Source organism: Notamacropus eugenii, chromosome 3 (assembly GCF_028372415.1).
Source record: "Notamacropus eugenii isolate mMacEug1 chromosome 3, mMacEug1.pri_v2, whole genome shotgun sequence".
NCBI classification, from domain to species: Eukaryota; Metazoa; Chordata; class Mammalia; order Diprotodontia; family Macropodidae; genus Notamacropus; species Notamacropus eugenii.
This window is the reverse complement of record NC_092874.1, coordinates 410,305,969-410,323,912: the sequence shown is the minus strand read 5'-3', so window position 1 is coordinate 410,323,912 and position 17,944 is coordinate 410,305,969. Positions and strand designations below refer to the sequence as shown.

At 37.2% G+C, this 17,944-nt stretch overlaps 1 protein-coding gene across 1 annotated transcript in view; it reads right to left on the bottom strand.

The window, feature by feature from the left end:
* C3H7orf57 (chromosome 3 C7orf57 homolog) overlaps positions 1–17,944 on the bottom strand; it is a 105,309-nt gene that overhangs the window by 84,182 nt on the left and 3,183 nt on the right. The window lies entirely within an intron of this gene.

Genomic DNA, 17,944 nt, shown 5'->3' with positions numbered 1-17,944 from the left:
AAATTAAGGAGAAAGCTGAACCAAACATCTTATTAATTACTTTATGTATATAGATGACATCATCCATATATATATATGGCTCCACTGAAAAAACACATTAAGCAGCTTTCATCTCATGAAATCTTATCTTTCTCCAATGAAATCTTTTCTCCAAATATCAGACTCAGGATTAATTTCTTAATGTACACCAAAGAAAGATAGAGATACCTGACTTCAAGCTTGAATCCAGATTTATATTAAACCAATGGAGAGAAGCGATTCCTACAAATACCTTATTCTATTCCAAGCAAGACACATCAAGCATAATATATCAAAGAGAAGGCTAGAATTGAATCCTAAAAGATACTGGTTTCCTGAAATCACAACAGAATGGAAAGAACATATTTAAAGTAAATAATACCTATGCAATACCAACCTTAATATATAATTTTGGGTCTGCAGAATCAATCATAACATATTTGGAAACTATACTACAAAAACTCTTAAAGAATTAATGAAACACAGGCATCCTTACTCTAGGTTAGTTATAAAAAGATTAGCACCTCCTTACCAAAGAGAAGAAGACTGATTCATATTCTTAAAGCAAATGATAAACAGAATAACTTAAAAATAAAATTCAGAACAAGCAAAAATTATTTCACTGAGAAACAGTAAAATGATAACTGGTACAGACCTTTGGATAAATGGAATCAAAATTACCTCCACGAACACCATCCACATGAATTTTGCTTACGTCAACAAAGAGTGAACAAATAACTGAACCATGCAAATCTGTGGTAAGTTAGAGATTTAAAATGGCAATTCAAAACCAGGTCAATTGCACCAGAAATGACTACAGAATTGTCCATGTGCAATATACCAGTGCAGATTTTAAAAATGTGGCACCTGATAAATAAATACACCTAACAAGATGTGACATGGTAGCTAAAATGACACATCAGAAGTTTGCTATCTTTCTTGGACTTATAAACGACAAATACCATCCTATAAAAACAAACTTCTAAATATCCTGGAAAACTCAACTAATAAACTAATAAATTTGTACAGAAACCAGAATGTTATAACAGATGAGTCTGTTGCCTCTATGTGCCCAGATTTAACCTGATTCAGAAAAAATTAAGATTGGTGTTTTAAAATAGGGCGAACAGAAGAGAAGAAAAATCAGTTTCATGACAATCCAGAGAAAAGGGAGAATCCAGGAAGAGAGAGCAGTCAGCGGTATCAAAAGCTACAGAGAGGTCAAGAAAGATATAGATTGAAAAGGTAACTGGATTTGGAAATTAAAAGATCATTAGAAGGCTTGGAGAGAGTTTCAATTCATCAATGGGGTTAGAAATCAAGAGAGAAGCAAATGAGAAAAAAAAGGAAGTGGAGGCTATGAAAATAAATAGTTGTTTTTTTTAAAATAAGTTTGGCTGTGAAAAAGAAGAGATACAGAATGATACGTTGCAGGAATGGTAGGGCCAGGTGAAAGGTTTTTTTTGTTTTTAATGGGAAACACATGACAGGTTTATAGGCAATAGGAAAAGAACTAGCTGATGAGAGATTGAAGATTAGAGACAAAATACACAAACAAAATCAATGCAGTCAATACTAGAAGTAACTGGGAAAATACTTGGAGCAAGTTTATCTCATAAAGCTCTCTCATCCAAGATATATAAGGATTTGGTTCAAATTTATAAAAGTAGCTATTCCCCAATGTGAATGTGGACATGGAATTTTTTAAAGGAAAAAAATCCAAGTAATTGACAAACTTGGGAAAATGCTTCAAATCACTAAGACTGGAATTCCAGAGAGAGATTAAGAGAATATACAGATTTTAGATTCACCTGTGTAGGGATGATAATTGAACTCTAGATGATGAGATTGCCAGAAGAATGAGACAGAGAAGGGTAGCCAGGACAGAGTTTTGAGAGATGCTCATACCTGGTAGGTAGGAACAGGATAATGATTCAGAAAATTAAGCTGAGGAATAGTCACACAAATGAGACTTTACCTATATGTTACCAAGAAAAAGGAGGCTTATCTCCAGGTTATCTCCTTTCTTCCTTACTCTGTATCTCCTCTTGACATCATCCCTCATTCTCTCCTTTTTTACTCCAGCATCTGGTAAATTATGCCTCTTCTTTTTTTTAATCCAATTTTATTTTCAAATTCTCACCTTCACCCTCTGTCTCCTCCACCTGCTGAGAAGGTTAAAAAAAAACTTAATATGTATAGTCATCAAAACCAACCTATTTATAAAGTTTATCACATATTTATTTCTTCTGATATATTTCATTCACACTCTAATTAGACACTGTCTAATCTTCAATCTCTCCCTATCTATCTACTGGCTCATTTCCCATTGCCTACAGACATAACCAGGTTTCCCCTGTCCTTTTAAAAATTCTCCCTTCAGTGTACCGTTTTCTGAAGTAACCACCCTTATCTTTCTTCCTTTTCACAGTCAAACTCCTTGAAAAAGCTGTCTACATTAGTCTCTACTTCCTTTCTTCTCACTCACTTTTCAGCTCTTTGCAATCTGACTCTTGATCTCCAAAGTTACCATGAAGATCTCTTAATTACAAAATGCAATCAGTCAGCCAATGAATAGGTGGCCCCTGTCTTTGCAAATACCAACCTTTTTAATTGTACCCTGAATTCCATCCCCCCAGTCTCCTCCAGAAGCTTGCCATGACAATTGTCATCATCATTGTCATTCTCCTCCTTCTCCTATCCCTCCTCTTCTCTGTGTCTGTCTTTCTGTGTGTGTGTCTAGTGAATTAACCTGATACGTACCAGGCACTGTGCTAATACCGAGGACACAAAGACAAAAACTAAGATGCCTCTGTCCTCAAAGAGTTTATATTCTAAGGGGACAGCAGGGGGTAGTAATGGAGATACAGGGGAGATGAGATGATACAAACCACATGCAAAGTAAATCAAAGGTAATCACAGGGCAAGTGTTGAGTAGGAAGAGGCACTAACAACTGGTGGTGGTTGTCCTTCATTCTGGAAGAGGACCAAAATGACATCACAATGATAAAGTGAAGTTTCAATGTGTACGACTGTGGCTGATCAGACCTTTGTCAAATACCAGGCAAAAATCTGGATAAACTGTGTCTTCAGTATTTCCCTCATAAAGCAAGCTACTGATGTTTTCAAGAAAAAAATTAAATGTTTGACATAAGTTGTACTTAGAATGGTTCATATTTGCTACTGCTTTCCTTTCTAAGAACTCAAAAAGTATTGGTTTAATAACTCATCCTAGAATTCTGTTAGACCTAAATTCTATGTGAAACCAAGTAGTTTGTAGTTTCTTGAGCATTCCTTTTGGTTTTTGAAAGTTGCAACATTTGTTATATTCAGTCCTTCTGAATGACTCTCTTTCTCCCCAGTTACTCAGAGATCCTCAACGCAGACTCAGCCATAAAGTCTACAAGTGAATTCCCTAATTCCCTGGAGGTAATGAAAAATACTATGACACTTACTAAATCCTTGCCTGTCTTGGGTCTCAGTTTCCTCCTAATCATACTTTTCCTACTCTTTACCAACTAAAGCTCACTATTTTTCACAAAGAAGATGAATGTAAGAGCTGAATGACTGTCAACACTGCAACCTTTTTCACCAAGCAGAAAAGACCTATCCCTTCCTTTGTCTTCTTGCTCTGAATATAATTTAAAAAGCCCTTTTCATTTTCCATAGAATTTTTTTGTCCTTAATATTTGCTATGGGCTTATAAGGCAAGTTCTGTACTTTTTTTTTTTTTTACAGATATGCGGCCCATTCCCATCTTCCTTCAGTTGCCAAGTTTTGCTGATTTGAGATGTATATCATCTCCCAAATCCCTTGCCTATTCTCCATCTGCATAGCACCCAACCTAGCTCACACCCTTGTCACCCCTTGCCTGAACTATCACAATAGCATTTAAATTGATCCCTCCAATTTCTGATACATCTTCCACAGAGCTGACCAATTGATATTCCTAAAAAACATATCTAACTACATCATTCCCTTGCTCAAAAAGTATGACTGGTTCCCTATTGCCTCTATAATAAATTACAAAATTCACAAGCTAGCATTTAAAGCCATCTACAATATGACTTCCACAATAATTCATCTTATTTCATACTATTTTCCATGCATATTTTTCTTCATTCTACTTCCTAAAATATGTGGAAAAAAACCCACCATATGTCTCTTTAAAAACTTAGCTGTATTTTGGTTTGGTCACTTTCAAAATATTCAGAAAAAGAAAAAAAAAGACATGGGTCCTTTAATGAGCAGGTTTGGATATGACCTGGAAAATGATAGCATTTTTCTTTAAACATGTTAAAGAAGAGAAGCTTTAGAGAAGATACTTAAAAACTAAATAACCTATCTTTTTAATATGTTCAAATATGAATTGCTGTCATGCATTACTTCATTAAACAAATATTTGAGTCATATAAAAACACGTTTACTGAGTTTAACTGAATATCCATTCATAACGCTTAACTTTATCTTTACTGCTTTTGTGCAAAAAAGTATTTAAAAAGTAAAAAGTATTTGAAGTGTTAAATTTCTTACCCTGATTAAATACATGCATCGCTTTTGAAATATACCACTTTCCCTGGAGAATTTTTTCAGCACTACTTGTTAGCAACAAGGCTGAAAATAGTTTGCCCTGGACACTAGAGATTAAAAACAAGTCCTTGCAAAAATTATGTTAGTTGTAAGCTGCTTATTTTCTCACACCTGCATAAATATCCTTATTAGCAGAGTACATAGGCACTTATAGAAAAGGTCAGCAGTCTAACCCCAAGTTTTATATTTTGACCACAGCAGATCCTTAGAAATAATTATGTTTCAATCTGAAATTCAAGGTTAGGAAACGTTCTTGTGCAATAAACAAACATTAATAGCATCTGTATTGTTCCCAAGATCATTCTGAGATTCAGCTATAAACCCCTGTGGTTGTAACCAGGACTATTTACCTCTAACATCTTCACTGAGAATAACATTCAGACACTGCACACTGAAAACAACATGTATGAATATATGTATACATGTATGCATGTATGTATATGTATATGCCATGTGTTAATGACAACCCAAAATAATGTCTCAGTTTTAAAACATGAGACCCTTCCCCTTTCCTTCTCACTGATATGTGAAGTCTAGTTCTAGAGCTGAATCGAAAATATCTATATCTTTTTTATTTTCTCTGATGAAATAATAGGAAATAACACTTTTTAAGTGAAGATAATTCTAACTCCTCTTAGGTTCTACCTTGATCCCACTGTAATCTATGGTCTTTTCCCTCCAGCTCTGGGCTTACTTGGGTCAGGTTTTATCTTGGGGGCAGACCTCCAAATTTCTGCAGGTCTTTTATCTACACCTAGAATTCCTTCTAGGATTACAGTTTCTAACTAAGATGCCAGAAATATGAGTAAGAAAGACCCCTAGCATTGACTGGGGAGAAGACAGGCTTTATTCTGTCCCACAGACACTACAGAAAACATAGAAGACTCACAAGAACCTACAGGGAAATACAGAAAACATCAAGGAAGTATAGTAGCTCATAAACAGTCAATGCAATTCTTTTCCTTCTCCAGTTTGTCCTGCTTTTCTTAGAATCCCCAAACACTCCATATTCAGTTATAGTTCCAAAATTTGTACTAAATTGGGGCAATAGAAGAGCTCCCTATCATACAAATGAATCTTATTTTTGAGAGGCTACTGTTATTCTGTAGTTTGGCTTTCCTAGGAAAGGGAATACCTTTGGGTTGCTAAACAGATAATGCCACAACATTCTAATGAAGTCCCTCTTTTAGTCCACAAAGATTTGTGCTAACATTCTGCCTTATCGTAATTCTCTAAGGGGCTGATGCTCCCCAAAAAGAGAAAGGCCTTGGGCTGCTGGACAGGGAACACCCCTTCCGTATACACTTAAGAATTACATAAATATTATTACAGAACACTAATTTTTAAAATAATGATTTAAATAACTGAAGGGATATTAATTGCTCATGGTTAGGTCCCACTAATAAGATACAAATGATATTACCTAAATTAATTTACAGATTCAGTGCTATATCAATCAAATTTCTAAGTAGTTATTTCATACAGTATAGAGCTAGACAAAATAATAACATTCATTTGGAGGAATAAAAAGTCTAAAAATTCTAGGAACATAATGGAAAAAACTAGAAATGAAGGAGCAATAGCTTTTTCAGTTCTCAAATTATATTATAAAGCGGTAATCAGAAAAACTATTTGACTGGTTAGAAAATAGAAAACTAGATCAATGGAAAAGACTAGATAAAAAAAAAAATCAGAAACAATTTAATTCAACAGTCTACTCAATGATTCCAAGAACACACATTACCTGAGAAAAGAACTCTATAAAAACTGGAAAGAAACTAGGTTTAAAGCAACATTTTACACCATATACCACAGTAAACTCCATATGTGAGGCAACAATAAAAGCCATAAGATTTTTTAAAAAATTAGAAGTGTTTGAGTTAAGATATTATTCATAATGATGACAAAGGGGAAACGCATTTCCTAGGCAAGGGTTAGAGATAAAATAAGTCATTTCAACTGCATAAAGGGGAAGAGAATAGGCACTTGTTTAGTGCCAGCTATGTTAGGCACTGGGCGAAGTGCTTTTACAAACATTGTTTCACTTAATTCTCACTAAACACTGTGAGGTGGGTACTGTTATTATTCCCATTTTATAGCTGAAGAAACTGAGGTAAACAGAGGGAAAATGAAATGTTCAGGGCCCCACAGTTATCAAGTGTCCAAGATTGGGTGTGAACTGAGGTCATCCTGACTCCAGATTGAGCAGTCTATCCACTGCACCATGAGCTGAAATTATAAAGTTTTTATACATCTAACCTAGCTTTTAAGCATGCCTAATTTACCTAACATGGAGTTTGCTGGGTCCCCTACCATGTGGGTAGGGATAGATTTTAAAAGCAGTCATACTTGATACTGAGCAGGTCATTCTTTTTTCTTTGACTCCTGTTTGGGGTTACTATATAACTACTGTGAGGTGAACCAATGAGAGGGGAAGGAAGTCCTCTATCTGCTTACCTCTTTTTTACCCCAACTCAGAGAAATGGGTATGGTGGAATTTTTTCTGTTCTGTGCTGTCTGTCCTCCATTTTGGGTGTAGGAGGACCCTACAGAACCTACAAGTTCAGGTTAAGGTGATCTTGGAGCTGGAAAAGTCAGTACCTGGGACTCAAGCTGGATTTGGACCTGGGACAGTGATCTATGAGAATCCAGCTAACCTATGAACCTAATTCTCTTCCCCTTTCCCTCCCCTCCTTCTCCCTCCTCTAGGGACAAAGTGGCACTAGGGGAAAGGGAATTATACCTCCCATAGGTGGGTGGATGGGGGAATCAAGTTTGTATATTTTTTATAATCTTATAAAGTAAACATTCTATTTTTAAAAGTTCCTGTGTTATATGTAGGGCCTTGACTAGGATAAAACTGAACCCTTTGCTTTTGCAGGGACGCCTGGGAAGATTCTCTGCCTGTGATTTTGATTTTTGAGATAGTTCCTAGACTGCTAAGAACAAACAACATGGAACAGAAACAGACACCACCAGACCCCCACTTCATCGAGTTGGGGTATAAAAGAGGAAAGCAGGGGAAGGATGTCCTTTTCCTTTCACTGGTTCAGTTCATGCTTGTCTTCTTGGGCACAGCAGATAAGAGTCACTAAAAAGAGGGCAAGTCTCACCACTTGTATCAGTAAGCACACTGACATACACAGGAGGGTCTGCTATTATAGGTTCTTTGATCTGCTTCTTTAAAAGGAAAGGCAACATTTGAGGGGTTAATAATCACTTTAATCAAGCACAGGAATCATAGAGAAAATCAAAATCAAAATTTCAGAGAAATAAAAAATCAACTGAAGGCGCTTCCAAACTGCCTGACCATTAATATACATACATCTTTACCAGAGAGGGAAGCACCAACATCTGGGTTTTCAAAGCTGGGAGGCTGCTTAGTGGCTTCCCAGAGTCTCTTATCTGGCACACAAACCTTCTTCCAAAAATTAATCCACAAAGTAAAACCTCACCCTCAGAGTATTTATACACTTTTCAGAGCCAGAGGGCATGACCCTCAGACCCAGTGTCTCAACAGAAAAAATAAAGGTACTTGGGACCCTCCTACAAAACCACTCCCCTAATCAAGCTTCCCTCAATGGGCAGGCCCATCAATGGGTGGGGAAGATCTTCTTTAATCACATTCAGATAGAGGCATTATACTTCTTGGTATAAACAAAAGCAAAAACAACAAAAGATCCTAATTTGATTGCTGTCACATCACTTTAAAAGACACAGATTCCAATCAAGGAGGCTACCCTTCCTCCCTCTGGCCCCCATAGAGTAGTGGACCCAGTGGGGTCCATATTAGACAAACTAGGCATGCTCAAAAACCTAGTTAGCTATGAAAAAAAAATAATGCACTCAGGATCCAAAAATTAGTGATTGATTGGGAAAAACAGTATTTTCATCAAATATCTTTAGAATGGGTCTATAATCCAAGATTTATAAAGAACTAATACAAAAAAATAAGTTTAAGAGCCTTTCCCCAATGGATAAGTGGTCAAAGACAACTAGATGGCTCAGTGAATAGAGTGATGGGCCTACGGGTCAGGAAGATCCAAATTCAAATACTATCTCAGATATATGCTAGCTTGTAACCCTGGACAAGTCACTTAACTTTTATTTGCCTCAGTTTCCCCAATGCAAAATGGGGATTAAAACAGCAACTGCATTGCAGGGTTTGTTATGAGGGTCAAATTAGATAATGAGCACTTTTTTAAAAAAAGTGTCTAGCACAGAGTAGATGCTTTCCCTTCCTTTCCCAAAGGATATGAATTGTTATCATAAGAAGAATTAAAAACTATTATTAACCATATGAAAGATAACTGAAGTCACTAAAAAGTGAAATACAAATTAAAATAACTTACCTCAAACCTGACAAATTGACAAAGATGACAAAAGATGGGAAAAATGTGAATGTTGGATGGTCTACAGAAAGTTAAGTACACTAATACATTGCATGTAGAACTATAAATTTATTTATTCTGTAAAGCACTGGAATTATACTAGAAAATTTTTATTGTGATGTCCATAGCCTTTGACTTTGAGATCCTATATTAGCACCTTTTGTGGTAACAAAAAAAACAAAAATAAAGATGATTGTTGATTAGAAAATGGTTAAATAGTCATGGTGTATGAATATAATGGAATATTAATGTACAAGAAACAATAATTAAAAAGAACTCCAAGAAGCATGGGAAAACATATAAACTGATGCAGAGTGATATAAGCAGAACCAAGGAAACAACATACTCAATGATTATAACAATAACCAAAATGACACAAAAACTAAAATAACACAAAACACATCTGAATATTGTGAAGTGATAGCGACCAAGCTTCGCCTATGAAAAGCATTGAGAGAACATCCCTTCTCTTTGTAGAGATGGAGGGTTGTGGAATATTGTATATACTCTTAAGACATGGCTTATGTATTAGCTTTGCAGAACTTTTTTTTTTCTTTTTAAATCTTTGTTACAAGGGCAATGACACTGGTTAGGGGTTGAGGAGAAATAAGTTTGGAAATGAGAGCAATATACAAACAAAATATACAGATAAAAGTAAGATTTAAAACAAAAAGACATTGTCCCTATTCTCATGGAATTTATAGTCTAGGAGAAAGAGAAGACAAAAACATGGATAATTATAATATACATTATTATATAAATATAGTAGAGAAGTGAAAAGTTTTTTGTCAGATCTAGGGGAGGGGGCAAGTTGGTACTGACAAGGACAATCAGAAAGATTTCTTAAAGGATATGGGGTTTGTGTTAGATTTTCACAAACTCAGAGAATTATATAATATGGCTTGGATGAGCTCTCAAGGGCTATCTAGACAAGGGTATCCTCTAAAGAAAACCTATCCAAAAGCAGAATTGTCAGCCTTTAAAAAGGAATAAGATTTCCATCTTTTAAAGTGTTCAAAAGTGTCAATTAGTGGAAACTGGTTTAACAGCTACAATCCCAGCTCCACCTCCCCCACCCCCCAATTTCAGCCTTTTGTTGGAATGGTACAGTAAGGGTTAAGTTTCCTATTTTATTGCTCCTTATTTCTCCCTCCTTATTGGGTAATTTAGAAAATATTGTCATTTTATTGGGCAGTTTCCCACTAGTGTTATATAGGGTGTTTGTCTCAAATGATTTATCAGATTGAGCCCTAAGGGGCCTAGTCATGGATTAAAGTCTACCTCCTCTCCCCACTACTGCCCATTATGGGCATGGAAGTCAAACACTAAGACTGTACCTGGTAAGAGCTGTTCCCCTCCTCCCTTTTTGAGTAAAATAATGTCTAATAATGTGTTCTTTGCGTGGGATGATCCTCTTCATTTATACTCCCCTGCACTACAAAGGGAAGGGTGGATGACCTATTGAAGGGTATGTCATAGAGGAGTTTTTCATCTTGTAGAGGTTGATTAGGCAATCTCTGAGGTTCCCTGAAGCATGAAATTCTTGTAAAAGCACAATGCAAATGCCAATTGTTAATGTTATCCTTTGCAGGAGATTTTAACAAGAAATAATCCTTTAACTCAAAAGTGTCCCTAATGGTAGAGTTTCAGCTATTGGTTTCAGGACAGTAACTAGAACTATTGTGTCAACCTAGCTATATCTCCAAAATCAACCACCTTACCCCACCCCAACCTGTACCTGTTCTGCATCTGCCACCATCTCTTTAGAAGACTGGAATCACTGGGGACAAGCTTTGCTGAGTCCCAAGTCACAACAACTATCTCACTGACATTCTAATTGGAACCTTGGGGATATTTATAAAGTTCCTCCATTAACTAAATTCTCCCCAGTCTGTACTCCCTTCCCCACCCATAATTTGTTTCTCCAGCTTCCTATTATCCTGAATTATATATATTTTATTCATATTTTTTCTTTCCCTGCTTACTTAAGCAAATCTGTATCAGCCCAATTGTTCTGAGTCCCAGTGTGTCACTATCTGCTGCTTTCTAGACCTTTCCTTCCTCTGTGCCTGTTAGGACCCCCATTCTATTATAAGACATTTCTCCTTACATTAGAGTCCAAAAATAGTTCTGAGTCTTCTGACCTAGAATTTCTTTGTCCAAAAAGTTGTCTATTTCCTTTTCATGCTTCCTCTCAATGGCTGGTATCCCTTCTGTAGAAGCGTAACTGAATGGCACCTCCCTGCCCGTGACATGAGAAGTGCAAAGCCAGAAAAACCTGCCTCATTAGGACTCCACCACCAATCCTTTTAAAACACCTCAGCTGTCTTGAAGCATAGATTGAAAATACAGAGTCCCAAAGAAAACCCTCTTATAAGACTATTACAGGATCCCTTCTTCTGATGTGGCATGAAAACTGTCACATCCAAAGCTTCCTGATGACACCTTTGATTGTATCCCATACTGACCTCTCATTCCCACTACAGAAGTGTTAGGTGTGGCCCTACTATGTGTTTGGGTGAGGTAGGAGGCAACTATTGGGCTAGTATTTTCCTTCCTCTCTTGCCTCTGCTTCTTCTTTCATGCTCATTTGGTCTTCCCTTAAACATGCCAAATAAAACTGCAGCACTGATTACCCCATAAAATTCTCCTGTGAAAGTTCTTTTGCAAAAGAGGCCCCAAAAGCCAATGAGGAGAAGAATGCTTTAAAAAGCAGAATTAGCTAAATGGAAAAGGAGGTTTAAAACTCACTGAAGAAAATAGTTCTTTAAAAATTAGAATGCAGGGGGGAGGAGCCAAGATGGTGGAGTAGAAAGACACACATATGCTAGCTCCGAACCCACAGCCCATAAAATACCTGTAAAGACGAACTCCCAACAAATTCTGGAGCAGAAGCCACAGAACAATGGAGTGAAGGAGATTTCTGTTCCAGAGAGACCTGAAGAACTGACACGAAAGGTCCATAGCGCACTGGACCCGGAGCAGAGCCCAGCCCTGCCTTGGCCATGTGGCACTGAGAGGAGCTGATCTGAGCAGGCTTCAGGGACGAGGTCTCCAGCGGCCACGCGGATCCCTCCACCCACAAGTGCCAAAGGTCAGTGAGAGGGTCTTTTTGTCTTTCCGAGAGGGGAGTGTCCCCATAGCTCGGGTCCCCTAGGGAGGCAGCAGTGGAGGTTGCAGCAGACAGGGGCTCCCCAAGCAGGCAGCAGCCCAGATCCATTGTTGAAGGTCTCCACATAAACCCCCTGAGGCGGCCCTGCCCCCATCTGAGTACATGAACTTAATCTCACACTGAATAGCAGCCCCACCCCCACCCGAAGCCCTGAGGCTGGGAAGCAACATTTGAATCTCAGACCCCAAGCCCTGGCTGGGCAGATCTGGAAGTGAGGTGGGTGTGGAGAGGACACACAGAAGTCAAGTCACTGACTGGGAAAATGCCCAGAAAAGGGGGAAAAAAAAATAAGACCATAGAAGGTTACTTTCTTGGTGAACAGATATCTCCTCCCTTCCTTTCAGATGAGGAAGGACAATGCTTACCATCAGGGAAAGACATAGAAATCAAGGCTTCTGTATCCCAAACATCCAAAATAAATATTCAGTGGGCTCAGGCCATGGAAGAGCTCAAAAAAGATTTTGAAAATCAAGTTAGAGAGGTGGAGGAAAAACTGGGAAGAGAAATGAGAGAAATGCAAGAAAAGCATGAAAAGCAGGTTAACACCTTGCTAAAGGAGACCCAAAAAAATGCTGAAGAAAATAACACCTTGAAAAATAGGCTAACTCAATTGACAAAAGAGGTTCAAAAAGTCAATGAGGAGAAGAATGCTTTCAAAAGCAGAATTAGCCAAATGGAAAAGGAGGTTCAAAAGCTCACTGAAGAAAATAGTTCGTTCAAAATTAGAATGGAACAGATGGAGGCTAATGACTTTATAAGAAACCAAGAAATCACAAAACAAAACCAAAAGAATGAAAAAATGGAAGATAATGTGAAATATCTCATTGGAAAAACAACTGACCTGGAAAATAGATCCAGGAGAGACAATTTAAAAATTATGGGCCTACCTGAAAGCCATGATCAAAAAAAGAGCTTAGACATCATCTTTCATGAAATTATCAAGGAAAACTGCCCTGAGATTCTAGAACCAGAGGGCAAAATAAGTATTCAAGGAATCCACCGATCACTGCCTGAAAGAGATCCAAGAAGAGAAACTCCTAGGAACATTGTGGCCAAATTCCAGAGTTCCCAGGTCAAGGAGAAAATATTGCAAGCAGCTAGAAAGAAACAATTCAAGTATTGTGGAAATACAATCAGGATAACACAAGATCTAGCAGCTTTTACATTAAGGGACTGAAGGGCGTGGAATAGGATATTCCAGAAGTCAAAGGAACTAGGACTAAAACCAAGAATCACCTACCCAGTAAAACTGAGTATAATACTTCAGGGGAAAAATTGGTCTTTCAATGAAATAGAGGACTTTCAAGAATTCTTGATGAAAAGACCAGAGCTGAAAAGAAAATTTGACTTTCAAACACAAAAATGAAGAGAAGCATGAAAAGGTAAACAGGAAAGAGAAGTCATAAGGGACTTACAAAAGTTGAACTGTTTACATTCCTACACGGAAAGACAATATTTGTAACTCTTGAAACTTTTCAGTATCTGGGTAGTGGATGGGATTACACACACACACACACACACACACACACACACACACACAGAGCACAGAGTGAATTGAATAGGATGGGATCATATCTTTAAAAAATGAAATTAAGCAGTGAGAGAGAAATATATTGGGAGGAGAAAGGGAGAAATGGAATGGGGCAAATTATCTCTCATAAAACAGGCAAGCAAAAGACTTTTTAGTGGAGGGAAAAAGAGGGGAGGTGAGAGAAAAACATGAAGTTTACTCTCATCACATTCGACTAAAGGAAGGAATAAAATGCACACTCATTTTGGTATGAAAACCTATCTTACAATACAGGAAAGTGGGGGATAAAGGGATAAGCAGGGTGGGGGGGATGATGGAAGGGAGGGCATGGGGAGGAGGGAGCAATTTGAAGTCAACACTCTTGGGGAGGGACAGGATCAAAAAAGAGAATAGAAGCAATGGGGGGCAGGATAGGATGGAGGAAAATATAGTTAGTCTTATACAACACAACTATTATGGAAGTCATTTGCAAAACTACACAGATATGACCTATATTGAATTGCTTGCCTTCCAAAGGGAATGGGTGGGAAGGGAGGGATGAAGAGAAGTTGGAACTCAAAGTTTTAGGAACAATTGTCGAGTACTGTTCTTGCCACTAGGAAATAAGAAATACAGGTAAAGGGGTATAGAAAGTTATCTGGCCCTACAGGACAAAAGAGAAGACAGGGAGAAGGGAAGGGAGGGATGATAGAAGAGAGGGCAGATTGGTGATGGGGCAATTAGAATGCTTGGTGTTTTGGGTTGGGGGGAGGGGACAAATGGGGAGAAAATTTGGAACCCAAAATTTTGTGAAAATGAATGTTAAAAGTTAAATAAATTAATTAAAAATAAAAAAAATTAGAATGGAGCAGATGGAAGCTAATGAATTAATGAGAAACAAAGAAATTAAAAAACAAAACCAAAAGAACGAAAAAATAGAAGACAATGGGAAATATCTCACTGGAAAAACAGCTGACCTGGAAAATAGTTCCAGGAGAGATAATTTAAAAATTATAGGACTACCTGAAAGCCATGATGAGAAAAAGAACCTAGACATCATTTTTCATGAAATTATCAAGGAAAGCTGCCCTGAGATTCTAGAACCCAAGGGCAAAATAAATATTGAAAGAATTCACCAATCACCTCCTGAAAGAGATCTGAAAAGAAAAACTCCTAGGAATACTGTAGCCAAATTCCAGAGTTCCCAGGTCAAGGAGAAAATATTGCAAGTAATCAGAAAGAAATAATTTGAGTATTGTGGAAATACAATCAGGATAACACAGGATCTGGCATCTTCTAGATTAAGGGATAGAAGGGCTTGGAATATGATATTTCAGAAGTCAAAGGAAGCAGGATTAAAACCAAGAATCACCTACCCAGCAAAACTGAGTATAATACTTCAAGGGAAAAAAATGGTCATTCAATGAAAAGAGGACTTTCAAGCATTCTTGATGAAAAGACCAGAGCTGAATAGAAAATTTGACTTTCAAACAGAAGAATTAAAAGAAGCATGAAAAGGTAAACAGGAAAGAGAAATGATAAGGGACTTACTAAAGTAGAACTATATATATACATACATATATGTGTGTGTGTGTGTGTGTGTGTGTGTGTATATATATATATATATATATATATATACATATAGACAGGGCACAGAATGAGTTGAATAGGAAGGGATGATATCAAAAAAAATAAAATTAAGGGGTGAGAGAAATATAATGGGAGGAAAAAGGGACAAATGGAATGGGGCAAATTATCTCAAAAAAAGGCAAGAAAAAGTTTTTCAGTGGAGGGGAAAATGGGGAGGTGAGTGGGAAAATGTAAAGCTTACTGTCATCACATTTGGCTTAAGGTAGGAATAACATGCACACTCAATTTCGTATGAAAATCTATCTTATGCTACAGGAAAGTAAGGGAGAAGGGGATAAGTGGAGTGTGGGGAGGATGAGGAGGGCAAATGAGAGGAGGAGGGTAATTAGAAGTAAATACTTTTAGGGAGGGCTAAGGTTAAAAGAGACAATAGAATAAATGGGGGGGGCAGGATAGGATGGAGGGAAATATAGTCTTTCACAACATGACTATTATGGAAGTCTATAGCAAAACTACACATATGCAGCCTATATTGAATTGCTTGTCTTCTCATTACGGATGGGTGGGGAAGGAGGGAGAGAAGTTGGAACTCAGAGTTTTAGGAACAAATGTTAAGAATTGTTTTTGCATGTAACTGAGAAATAAGAAATACAGGTAATGGGGTACAGAAATCTATCTTGCCCTACAAGAAAAGAGAGAAGATGGGGATAAGGGAAGGGAGGGGTGTGATAGAAGGGAGGGTAGATTGGGGGAAGGGGTAATCAGAATAAACAATGTTTTGGGATGGGGGAGGGGAGAGATGGGGAGAAAATTTGAAACTCAAAATCTTGTGGAAATGAATGCTGAAAACTAAAAATAAATAACTAAACTGGAAAAAAAGAAAAAACATGGAAAGACTTGCATGAAATAATGAAAATCAAAATGAGCAGAACCAAGAGAACATTGTATACAGTAAGAGCAATATTGTTTTAAGAATGACTTTGAACAATTAAGCTATTGACTGTTATAAATATCCAAATTAATTATAAAGGACATATGAAGATGCTATCTGAATCCAGAACATGAACTGATAAATGGAAGCATGTATAGAAAGATTTCCAATGGTAGCCATCTCCAGGGCTGGGGGAAGGGAAGAAAAAGAAAAGAAATTGGCACAATAATTTTGTTGTATTATTGAAAGGAACAGTAAGTTGTGGATAATAGATTTGCAGTTTCATGTGAAATATTCTTCTTCATTGTACTATGTTATGGAAATGCTTGTTTTATTCCATAAATTAAAAATAAAATAAAAAAGAAACATTAAAAAAAGTTCTTTTCTATCAGTGATAAACCCCAATACCTTTACTTCCAGGGACTTTTCTCAAGTGTCCCTTCACATCTTCAAAGTAACTAAAACCTAGTTTTCCTGTAGAGACTCTCCAGACTTTGTAGCCTTCTCCACTGGGGAATCCATTCCCTTATCACTTCACTTAGTTGAAAGGACAGGTGTGTGTTCCTGTTCCTCACTCTATTTTTAGGAACATTGTTCTGCAACCATTGTACAACCTGCTCTCCTTTTCCGATGTAATGACATGAACTGTAGTAGTAATTTGAAATGAATTTTTGTTTAATAGAATTATCCTTTTTATACACCAACCAACCAGGGACACTTTCCAACTTTTTTCGATGACTTTATTATACACTTTGGTCTTCCTTTTCATCCTTAGGCCTTATATAATTCTTGAAAAATCCACCATAGCTTTGGAGCTAGAAGGAATCAAGAGTGATCATCTAGTCCAACATGCTAATTTCATAATTGAGAAAAAAAGAGGACTAGACCAGTTAAGAGTGCCCAAAGACACAGATGTAGCAAGTAGTAAACCTGGGATTCCAGCTTTGGTATATTAACTTCAAACTGTGTGCTCTTTCCATTGCAAAAGGCAGAGCACCCGTCTAAAAACCTGTCCTCATGGTTCTTCAACCTTCATGACCCCAATGACTTCCTTCATCACTGCAATTTACTCACACTCAAAACTGCTCTTCCATCAAAATTCTTAAATCTAAGTTTTATTTGACTACAGTCTTCTCTTCCACTTTCCCAGTCCTTTAATATTTTTTCCAACCTGTTCCTTCAACTTATCCCTATCCTTCCTTTTCATCACCTGTTCTAGTTTTACTTGCCTTCTTAATCATTTCAACAATATACTGACCACCAACTTAGAATCATTTATCCCTTTGCCCCTTTCTCATTCCCTAATAGTGAGAAACCTCCATTTGTTTGGATCTTTTTCATCCACTCCAGAATTAATTCATTTTCATTTTCTGCCACTTAGCTGTAGTACATTTCTAACCAATGTTTGGCAATCCTCTTAATTCCCAACTGTATTCTCCACAGCAACCCTATGACCACAATGAGGAAAGGAATGTAGCTGAAATCTTCAGAGCAGGAAGTAACTGTTAAGGCTGCAGCACTACAGAGTATGATAATACTTGCATTTTAATGGCAGCTGAAATTAAATAGTATGTCTCAGCTTCAGAGAACAAGTTATATTGAGTTAACAAACACAAGAAAGAATAAAAAATGAGGCAGAATCTTTGGAGGAGTGACACTGTTCAGATGTATTGGTTTAAATCTCTGGGGATCTTTTCCTTCATGTATACTCTGCTGATATACCTACTTTCTGGCAGGGCAAC